The sequence below is a fragment of the Orbicella faveolata genome, unplaced genomic scaffold (genome assembly GCF_042242905.1).
Source record: "Orbicella faveolata isolate gen_17 unplaced genomic scaffold, um_ofav_v1 contig_2, whole genome shotgun sequence".
NCBI lineage: Eukaryota > Metazoa > Cnidaria > Anthozoa > Scleractinia > Merulinidae > Orbicella > Orbicella faveolata.
The window spans coordinates 13,957,501-13,968,822 of NW_028301547.1; the positions used below are offsets into that span (position 1 = coordinate 13,957,501).

At 39.7% G+C, this 11,322-nt stretch overlaps 1 pseudogene; it reads right to left on the reverse strand.

Annotated features, from left to right (window-relative positions):
- Positions 1-1,705, reverse strand: part of LOC149112066 (uncharacterized) — a 1,998-nt pseudogene extending 293 nt beyond the window's left edge.
- Between the last annotated feature and the right edge of the window lie 9,617 nt (positions 1,706-11,322).

Genomic DNA, 11,322 nt, shown 5'->3' on the forward strand with positions numbered 1-11,322 from the left:
ATGAGTTAAAGAGGCCGTGATTTTTCAAATCTGCGCGTGTGTAGTCTGTGTAACTGAAGCCGTCAGAATGGAAGTTGCAGGTGAGTTTAAGGCGAGATGCTGCATGTGAGACAAAGACAAACGGTGTGAAGCCCAGTCTACTTCCAATGAAATTTCATCAACCGGATAATCAACACTAAGTACTATTTTAAACTGGTCTTTGTTTTCTAGTGAGAAAGATTGAATAAGGGCCCGCGCAAACTCAGGTTCGGATTCAAAGTCGCAGTACACTAGAAATGGCTGATCTTTAGCGTCATAAACCCTGTATTTTCCCGATATCAAAACGCTATTTTTCCTGATGTCTTTGCAGTTTCGAGGATAGAAGGGTTTCTCGCACCACTGACCAGTGTAATCTTGAGGACAAGTGGAGTTAAATCTTGCAGTGTTCGGATCACAAATTTCCCGACACACTCCACCGTGGAAGCATGTAGCTGGTTTGCGGCACTTGTTAATACAAATGTCTTTTTCTGGTAAGTTAAGTCTTCCACCCTGAAACAGGTAAAGGTTGCTTATCTTAATTATAAGGGTCTACTTAAATCAGTTGGGTTCATGCCAAATTTCAGGGGAAACACGGAAGACAGTTTTGAGTTTTAATTTGTTTTCTTGGGGTGTAATGTTTCTCACCCTTAACAAAGAAATCACTGCTTTTCTAATTACACCAGGGAACGGAATTCATAGAATCATCCAATCTGAATTTTCCAGACCCGGACAGAATTCTCCTAACTCCTAAACATTGATGATCGATGTTTTTGTTCAATTTTGCCTGACACTTTTATTTCAAAAGCATTTGTTGTTGTTGTTTTTTTTTTTTTTCCAAAGCTTCAGTTGACACTGCGCAAATTGTCCCAGCGCTTAGAGATTTTTTATTCATTGGATAATAGAATATAGGATCAACCATGAAAATTATAACATAGGAAGGACTTAGGATAGGTGCAAGAACTTGAACCGAAACCATCGTGAGAGCCTATAGCCCCAGACCCTTCTCAACAAACACAATTCTTATATCTAAAAGGTCCTCCCCTTCATGCACTTTTCCATTTCTAGATGGTAAAGACTAAGACATATAGGTATAGTTACATGTATATGGTTTCTTGAGTTATATCTGAGTTATATTCTAGCTTATTTTGTCGTTACCTTTTTGTGGAGACGTGTTAAATAAGCTGAAATGGACATTAAACATCACTACAATTCAAAGCTTTTTGTCTATCTCGAGCTTGGTTTTCAAAAATTAAAGATAAGCAGTGAAACAGAAAACAGTTGCTAATGCCTGAACACGGGAGGTGTTATCGTTCTGTATTCTCTAGGTTTATTCTCACCTCTACAGTGTAGCTCCTAATCAGATCATAGTACTGGGATCCTTGTCTGTGTTTCAATGCATTGGGCTTTATTTTTTTATTGAAACCATTCAGCTCACAATTTCCTTCCTATGTATTTTGTAGATAGTTTACAGAGACACACAGACACTCGTCTCAACACTCCATGTGATACTGAGCGGCGCTCTTCACAGTGATTCTTTTAATCACTTGACCCTCCAGTGTGCTGTCATGGACAACATCTTGGTCGACGACAAACTTGAATAGTTCACAATGCCCTTTACTTGACATGTCGTACATTCCACAATGTTCATCAGCTTAAGAATAATGAGGCATGGTGCCAGTAAAAACATCTTTGACTTGATATTCCCCAGAAGACGACGCTCTTCAGTATATTACACGTTCAGGCATAACTTATATCATCGTCAGTTACAGTCTTCATTGGATGAGAACTGATTCGCATTATATTCCTTCAGACGAATTGCATAATAGAACAAATAATTAATTTCTAGTTTCTGATTGGCTCGCTGTATAGGCGAGTTTGACCTTTTCTGAAAAATGGGTGAATTCTCTCAGCTTGAATTTTTCAGCAGGAAGCGAACGTTCATACAGAAAAGTCGAGATAAGTCGTTTTTGTTTTCGCGAACTGTTATATACGATCGTTGTATTCCCATACCATTCTTATATTTACGCTGTGTTACACGAGTGTCATACATTAAACATGATTAAAATGGTTTAACAGCTCCAAAGAAGCTTGAGACTCCTGCGCGAACATTTGATTGAAGGGGTTTGCCAATGTTCAACAAAAGTCATCGGAAGGGGAGAAGAAATAATAAATAATGCATTCTTATCCCCCGAGGCCGTGCTCCTTTTGGTCAGCACCAAGAATCGCAACCTTTGGCCGGACCCGATTTTCTAAGCATGCGCAGAGACACCGTCAAATCTGGCAAATCTGATTCGCTAAGAATACGAAACAAATACTCTTGGTCTTGGTCTTGGTACTGAACAAAAGGAACGTGGTCTCTAGGGACGAGAATGTAAATAATGCTGACGATCCGGTCACATAGTAAAAAATCACACATGCTGGTGTTCAAGTTGCACAGTGGGAATTCCAAAACAATGCAGCTCGTACCAGTCCACCCGGACCTGCCTTTGTTTTGGAAGTCCCACTGCGCAACTTGCTCACCAGCATATGTGATTTTGTACCATGTGACCGGATCGTGCAAAGGGCTTATTACCCAGCCTGTTTCCACTAGGTTCGGTTTGCCGATGTGACATTAGTGCCTTCCACTATGTCTGGATATTACGTTTGCTGTTAAATACATATTTGTATTTACCATCAAATCGGTGTCCCTGAAAGTTTTTCTGTTTTGAAAATGTCCTCAGTTTGCCATCCGAACCACGGTCTAGTTAACTGACTAAATGCTTTGAGTTAACATCACTAAGGGGTCAAGCTAGGTGTCAGGTCTCTCGGCAGGGCGGGTTTTGGGGGATCATTCGACGTAACCTTTGATCATGTGGACTCCAAATTTATGGAACCGACTTTCGTTTCCATATGAGTCTGTAATGAGTTTCATTTGAGAAAGGTTTCTTTATTGATTTAAGCGACCAACAGATAGACGAAAAGATAGATTTAAGCGACGAACATATCAATCCTCCTCATCGATTACGTACACTCTTTCCTTTTTATAAGAATACATTTTATAAGAATATCGAGCCTGAAATTTGCAAAATTTTAGGAATATTTTAAGAATAAACTCGAGGCTGAGATTTTGAAAAGAATATAATTTTGCTTGTTGAAAATTTGTAAATACAATAAAACTAAATTTTTTAATTTTAACTGAACCGAATGAAATTCTTCCTTTCTTTCAACGGCAAAACTGATTTACACTCACAAAGGCAGTGAAAGGAATCGAAATCTGGGAGCTTGCTAATTTTGCCTCTTCTCGACCCTAAAAACATAATACATAATTGAGTTTAGCCGATTCAACCAGGTAAACATGTCATATATAATATCCCGTAAAATTTCCCAACTCGGCCAAAATAAGTGTGAAAATACTATGTGCTTAGTAAACATCATGGCTTTGGTTTGTTTGGTATCCGGGAGATTTGGTAACTCGACCTCCAGAGAGACTCCCCGATAATCCGGGAGAGTTAGTATAGATGCAAAATTAGCTGAAAAGTGGCTGACAATAACTGTACGTACCTTTGTCTGTGAACTACTGTAACTAGAACTACTGAGTCCGTTTTGCGGTAAAACAGGAGCAGATGTTTCTTAGATTTGCCTAACAAGGGTGATTTGCTAGTCCTTTGAATTGTATTGTTTTGTTCTGAATTGTCACTGTTTCCTGGTTTGAGCCGTTTAAATATGCATCAGTATTGAAGTAAATTTAACAACGAAGCATGATGCAAAACATGATATTTTTTATTTCCACAAGACGCACACTGATTATTCAGAAATGGAAAGGTCTTGGCGAAATTGACTACATACTATATTTATTCACAAACAAATGAAATCCTAATTGAGATCCATTTGTGTTATAAAAAGCGTTAACTCTGACACTGGTTGACATTGCACTTAGCCATTAAGAGACGTATGGTCCTAAATAATTATTTAAAAATACCATAAAGAGAGAACTACCTCACAAACACAGTAACGGCGAGGCCCCTAAAGTTAAAAGATTTTTCGCATTCGAGATTTAGATTTCGCTGCAAGACGCTTCGCCCCGATCGTAACGATACTTAACAATACCACGTTTTTGGTTGGAATCATACGCTAAGAACTGCTGAGTGTACAGGCTTCCTTTTATGCTCGACTCAATATTGTTCTGAGTCGGATGGCGCGCCGCTGCTATGAGATGCCGCCGCCAACAGTTCTGGGATTCATTTGAATGTGCCAGGACCGCAGATGTCTAAACTTCACAAATGGCTCAGCTTTACTCTGACTACCGGGTTTTAATTTTCTTTTGTAGCAGAGAGTCGAGAGAGGGGAGAAGAAAGACCGGAACTTTGTTTAAATGAGAAACTGTTTGTCAAATATTGCATGTTTCCCCTCATAAAGTCGGCTGTGTTTCCGTGCAGTGCTGTTCCCTCGACTCCCGCTAAGTTTACATGAATCACCCCATCTTGTTTTGTTTTACTCAGTAAATTTTTGTTATGTGAGTTTGCATTATATTATATTATGTATGCGTCGCCACAGACAAGGGTTTGTACAGCGTTTTCCTTTTTCCTTTTTCTTACGTCACATTCGCACTCTTTTTAAATTTCCTTAGTTGCAGTATCCCTTCCTAAAACACCGTGGTTTTACTGTGCTCTCCTTGTTTCCTTTTCAGTGCGAAGTCCATAGGACGGAGGACTGTTGAGGTTAGAATATTGGGAAAGGTACTGCAAGTAAGCAAAATGGTAGTTCTGATCGATCGAAAACGTGGCCTTCAGATGTCAATATTTTCGTCAACTGGACACAATATGATGATGTACTAAAAGACCGTGAAAGAAATTGTTAAACTTTCCATTGTTAACTCCGTTAACTTCGTATAAGAGTAGCTGAGGGTGCATAACTCCCTTGCAGAGTAGTTGAGGCAAGTGATTCTTTGTAAATACTAACAAATTGCCTCTTTTCCACTCCCCAGCGATTTCTATGGTACCTATTGTGTTTTGGTCCAATGCAATTCTAGGGGGTAGTAGAAAGTAATTTTTTTTTTATCGCAGCATCCAAGACTACGAAATTATGCACTTAGAACCCCAAAACACCTTTAAAGAGTTTAAAATGTTAAGGAATAAGCATCAAGAAGACTCGACTGATGGTTAATAGCGCGAAAACGACTTAGAAGCAATGATATCATCCTTCGGGTTACAAGAAGGTCTGAATCAAAGGTCTTCCTGAATACATGTAAAACAAACCCGCGCTACGGAACACTGCGGACAAGTTTAAAATGGACTCAACTAATAACTGCCTCGTCCCTAAGAGTTCCTCCTTGACTGGAGTGAGGCCGGCCCATCAGAATGGATGCCCATGGTGTCGTGGGTCTATATATAGTACTCGAAAATGAGAACGCAACCTAACCATTGACTGTATAGCAAGCGTTTCCGTATTAAAGTGCGAACGAGTAAGGTCTGCTCGCGCGAAACTAGGAGCGAGAGCCAAAAAAAAGACGGAGTCGGAGGTAGCTTTGTCGATATTTTTTGCTCTTGACCCTGTTTTCACGCGGCCGGAATGCTGAGTGTACAAGAACGCTTGCTACTAATGCTTCCTATGCAAGCTACTTAACCATCAAGCACCGCGCTCCTTGTTTCCAGCTCTTCGCCGACGAAGCGCAACAGCGCCTGTCAACAGTGCGTAGAAACAGGGCAAGGAATACATTTCGTTTCAGTGCTTGAATTCAGTTAAATAGGTATTCCTGTGCTACAGTAAGCATTTTTTAAATATAAAAATGTTGTACCCCACCGAAAAAACAGGTTTCAGATTACACCCCTACCTCCCCATAAGATCCACCTCTTTATAACGGCCAATTTTTCTTTACCGAAGTTGGCACTTGTAGAGAGGTTTTACTGTACATCAAAACAGAAACCAAACAAAAAAAAGAGACCAACAATGTATGGTACGAATCAAGTTTCGTGACCTTTTACAATAAAACATGGGGTTTGGTAAACACCATGCGTCAGTCGTTGATTAACTGGTCGTTGTGGAGAGGTTATTCTGGTTGTTTGGGATGTGCATTAGTGGCCACTACCGTTGTAGAGAGCGAATAAGAGTGAATGTATGGACCGTCCGCCGGCCGTTGTAGGGAGGTGGTGATTAGTGGAGGTTTGACTGTATTTAATATTGCTTCGTTGAGTATCCTCCTTTTCCAATTGCATGTTGTTTGCCACATCTTCGAAGTTCTGCTTACGACGATTCTTGATTTTTTCAACATCTAAGGTGTTCGTCTCGGCATCATAGTTTATTTTTGAGTCAGTTGTCATATTAGTTTTTTGTCAGTGTTTTCGTATTTTAAACTCGTACATGGCTCATTGGTTAATCTCGTGAGAACGAGCATAACGTTTTTTATTTGGAGCTAGCTATTCAAGCAGGACCGCCCCGTTCCGAAAACGATCGACATCTTTGTGAGATGAACGTATAAGGCGTGAATCTTTCCAAAACTTTCTTCACAAAAACAGCATTATGTATATTACATTGTTCACGAAGAGCGGGCTCACAATAAAGCAAGCTGTCGCATCCTCATCCTCAGTTTCCACGATCTACGCTAGGAACTCCTGGGACAATGACCCTCATTTTGGCTACCAAGACAAAACGGTTTGCATTTTGTGATTTGGGCTTTCCTACGGAAGCCCGAGTAAACATTGGCGACAACGGTAAAGTCTATTCCAAGTGCAGGAAAATCACCGAGAGGCAAAATGATGAGAAATCAGACTTTTTAAAAACCTAACGATGAACCGCTGTGAGCGTGCGTGTGGCCCCGGGGGAACTCCCATATAAAAGGACGGGGGTGCTCGTGGGAAATTTGTAAAGAACCGTTGAGCTTGAAAATTTTTTCACCCCTAAGAGGTACCAATTCTGTCAAAAATTAACTATCAGTTGATTTTCAAATATCTGCTGTCACATGTTTTCCTGCTCAATACCCTAAAAGGTAGCGCAAAAACTGCCACCCTAAGAGCTACCAAAACCGCTTTTTTAACCCTAAAAGGTACCTTGCATACGGCTGGCGTGACTGAAATTTGAATTGACCAATCAGGATTCAGCAGGCGGGAAAAACATTTCTGTCCTGACGTCAATGTATGTTAACAGGAAAGGCATTGAAATCGGGCAACTTTTCCCGCTGGAGATGGCTTAAAATATTCACGGAATGGAATATACCACCAGATTGCAAAAAGTGGAAAATATGAAACATTTTGTGTCTCCAAGCTTCTAATTTGGCTCCAAAAGTGGGTCACCGGCAACTCGCTCGTGGTTCGTGGAGTGTCGCCAGGTAAGATATTAGTTGTGTTATTCTAAAAAATATGTGCTGTACCTCGTCAAATTAAACCCAAGTTAACTGTTAGAAGAGGCCTAAGTAACTGTAGCATTGTCAGCTTTAGCATTGTTAGCTGCGAAGAAAAAGACTATTATCGTGTGTTTTCCGTAGGTCAGCTCGGTTTTGACTACCGCTCGTACTGCGGGCGCAGCCGCGGTATGCAAGGTGCGACGAGCACCCCCGTTCTTTTTATATGGGAATCTCCCCCCCCCCCCCCAGGGGCCCGGAGAGAATGTTTCTGCTTCGGCCACAGTTGAGACGGACAATAGCCAGCTCCCCTGTGAGACCCGCCTGCTAGTTGTATTCATCAAATTAAATGGTAAATATAACTACCATGATTCCCTGCTGGTACATCTGGCCATTGTAAGCTAACTGCTCATAATATCACGCGCTTATGTAAAACACCCAAAATACACTCGTACTGCTGTAATTCGATTTTGTTTCCAAACACTGAGGTAATCTATCAGTAAGATCATCGCCCTATCTAGCTGAATGACACATCATTATAAACATATTCTACCATATTAATACGTCGAGGTATTTTCGAATTTTGATTTGCTCTTACTTTTGATCTATTGCAGATCAGACACATGGATATGACGTCATAAACAATCATGAACAATTAATTTTGTTTTGTTTTTTATATATGTATAAAACAAATAGATTCCATGTCGCCGTGCGTCAGTTCAGTGATAAATCACAGATGACGTCAAAATGTGGTAAGAACATCAGTGACACACTCGTGTGGCACGTTTTTGTTCTGATCACATTTTGGCGTCATTGATGATCTTTTACTGAGGAGACGCACGGCAACGTAGTCAGACTGAGTCTACCACACTTAAGCGACCACCAAAATGTCAAGCTTGGATGGTCGCTTACGGGAGGTGGTCGCTTACGAGAGCTTAGACTATACCAGGTCAAACTTTTGCCTCATTAGCAAATGGTAATTGCAGAGAATTACCCCATGCGTCAATGCCCATTTCAACTCATGTAATAACTTTTAGGAGACAAAAAATATTTAAGCTTTCCAAAGTATTTATTCAGAGTATCATGGTTCGCTTCTGATAACTACCTAATAAGGTTACAAATTGAATCTTAAATGTTGTCTACAAGTTAGGTGGAACTGAACATGAACTAATAAGCAATTAATGACTGGCCCCAAGGGAAACAGTGAGTTTTGTTTCCCCGAGACCCTCAATGTTCTCCGAGGCGAAGCCGAGAAGAATATATATTGAAGTCGAGGGGAAACAAAACTCACTGTTTCCCGCCGGACCAGTCATTAAGTGTTTTGTTATACCTCCCAACTCAAAAAAGAAAAAAATACTGCGAAGAAATCGCTTGCTTGACGCCGGCTGGCTCCCAAATTTGCCGCGGTTTCAAAGAGTACGACCTGATCACGTGCGAGTCGAAAGTTCAGGTTGTTGTTTTCCTAAGGGGTTAGTGAGTTTTCCCAAGGGAGTGACACGTTCTCTTCCAATCGGAAAACGTATTTGAGTTGGAGGGTATAACAATAAGGATTAGTAGATTGCTTGCTTTAAATTTGACAACAACTTGTTATCTATCCGCTCTATTATCTGTCAAGTGGTCGCTTCACTTCACTTTTAGCCATAACCCCCCCCCCCCCCCCCCCGAGGGTATCGGGCTGGCATGTGGCCGCGGTCGCTTCCAGTTACTTACGAGAGGTGGTCGCTTACAACAGGTTCCAAATATAGTAATTTGACTTGCAAAGTGTTTGGTATTTTGAAAAACTGGTCGTTGAGTAGAGGTGGTAGCAACCTGAGGTTCAGCTGTATTTGTTAAATATAGATACGAGTGTTTACTGGAAAATACACCACTCGTAAAATTCACATTGCTGTTCCTGGTTTTTCATAATTTTTATCAACGCATTTCGTTTGCTATATTGTTATATCAGTTTGTCAGCCAGTGTTGCAGTATATAATGTGAAGATGCCAACTTAACTATACCTTAAATTTCAACTTTAATTTATTCAACTTTTCAAATTAGAGGTCGACAGTTTAGCTGTTGAGCTAATTAAAAACAAGTCAAATTATTTTCGTTCCTGTCTGATCCATAGGATACAGTTTAAATTTTGATGAGCAAAAAAAAAATTTTTATTAAGTGACTTTTAAAGGGTCAATTGAAGAGAACTGAAAAGCGAACAGATCGAAATATATCATAAATCTCGTCACAGTTTCGAAATTAAAATTTCTTCGCCCCTTTCGATTTGTTCAAAATGACGATCAGTTGGTATAAAAAGGCCATATTTTTGTAGACTACTTTGTTTTGTGCTAACTTTAACATGAAATGCAATAATTAAAACCCGCCTCAAACACAAACGCGCTGGTAGTCCACAGCAGTAAACAGAAAATCGCCTCTCTGATGTAGGAATTACATAAAACTGGTGCACCTGCGTCCATTGTTGAGCAGTAATTTTGCAGCATTGACACCTTTTTACAAGTACGTCCGCTGCCGACAAAGCTTCTGCGAGAACAATAACATCAAGTCTCTGCTTAATTCAACAAAGAAGATCCGGGCCTAAAAAGTGTAGATGTTTAATCTGTTTAGCTAAGTTTTCACTGAAGGACATGTAAAGGAGAAAAACAGGCAAACATATTGTTGACTGATGCAAGTTGAAAAAGGCAACTGACACAAAGTGTAAGTCAACATTTTCTTTTCAAAGATGTAGGACAATGGGTAATGGTATACACTGTATTGAGCTTATGCTATTTCGTCTGTAATGGTGAATAAATCGCGAGAGTTTTAGTTAGAACAAACCTCGTCAACAAAGGCAACGACAGGATCGCAAACGGACAGTACGTTAGTTGTTAACTTATTAATAACGTGAATGATCAAATTCTGGCTTTCATAGAGGACACAAACGTGAACCACAAATTTTTCCTCGCAGAATAAATCATTGCTCTTTCAAACAAGATGCTTCACGCATCGAGAGGCAAACGGAAAGCACTCGTCTGAGATGCTCAAACTTAAACTTTTAGTTAAAATCGATCGAATGAAACATTGTTATGTACAATTTAGGACATGACAAGGCATATGATCTTTGTTTGAAATGAGTAGGAAGTGAGGCAATATACTACTGCTCAGGGGCCTGCTCAAAATATAGATGGCTATGACGAACCGATTGCTATTGTCGTCTTAATTTCACGACAGATGATGTTAGTGTCCTTCCCTATTGTCGCTTTCCAAGTAGCAACTGATTCAACAAAAATAATCTAAGTTCCCTGATAGTTTTCTGTTTATATCTACAAGTCCACGATTTAAAATAAGAGAACTGTTTTGGACATAAGAGCGAGAACCACACCTCAATCAAAACGATCCAGCGTGAACCAAATGTTCTGATGATGTCCTTTTTTCCTTTTTCGAAATTACTTTTGGCAATTACTACTACTACAAACCGTTAAAACTATAAAACTATATATTTTCCCCCTGTTTTAAATTTTTCTTACACTGGATGGTAAATTAAAATGTTATGCCTTTTGTTTGTCTATTTGTCAGCTTATCTCTGTGCTATCGTAAAAGTAGAAACTGTCGCTTCCTGCTTATGTCAATCTGGGTCCTTGAGTTAATTTCATATGCTCTCATTGGTTGAATTTATTATTCCATAATAACATGTAATAACAGTATTTGCCTTGCTTGATTTAAACAATTTGAAACATCTTTGGGGACCTAAGAAGTATATCTGTGATATGCAAGCAAAGGAGAATTCATGAAGATGGTGAGGTAATTTATGCCACAATTTCCAAATCTCTTTTTCTTCGAACCTTTACTTTTGCGCTCGAAAAATCAATAGAAGAAACAAAAAACAACAACAACAAAAAAAACCAAGGCCAGATAGTAGAATATTTGTTTATTTGGAATCAGCTTCTTGTCTAATCCATTGGTGTTGCTGATTTCAAACTGTGCTGTGGCTGTCAAAAGCGGTACATTTGGTTGTCCTAACT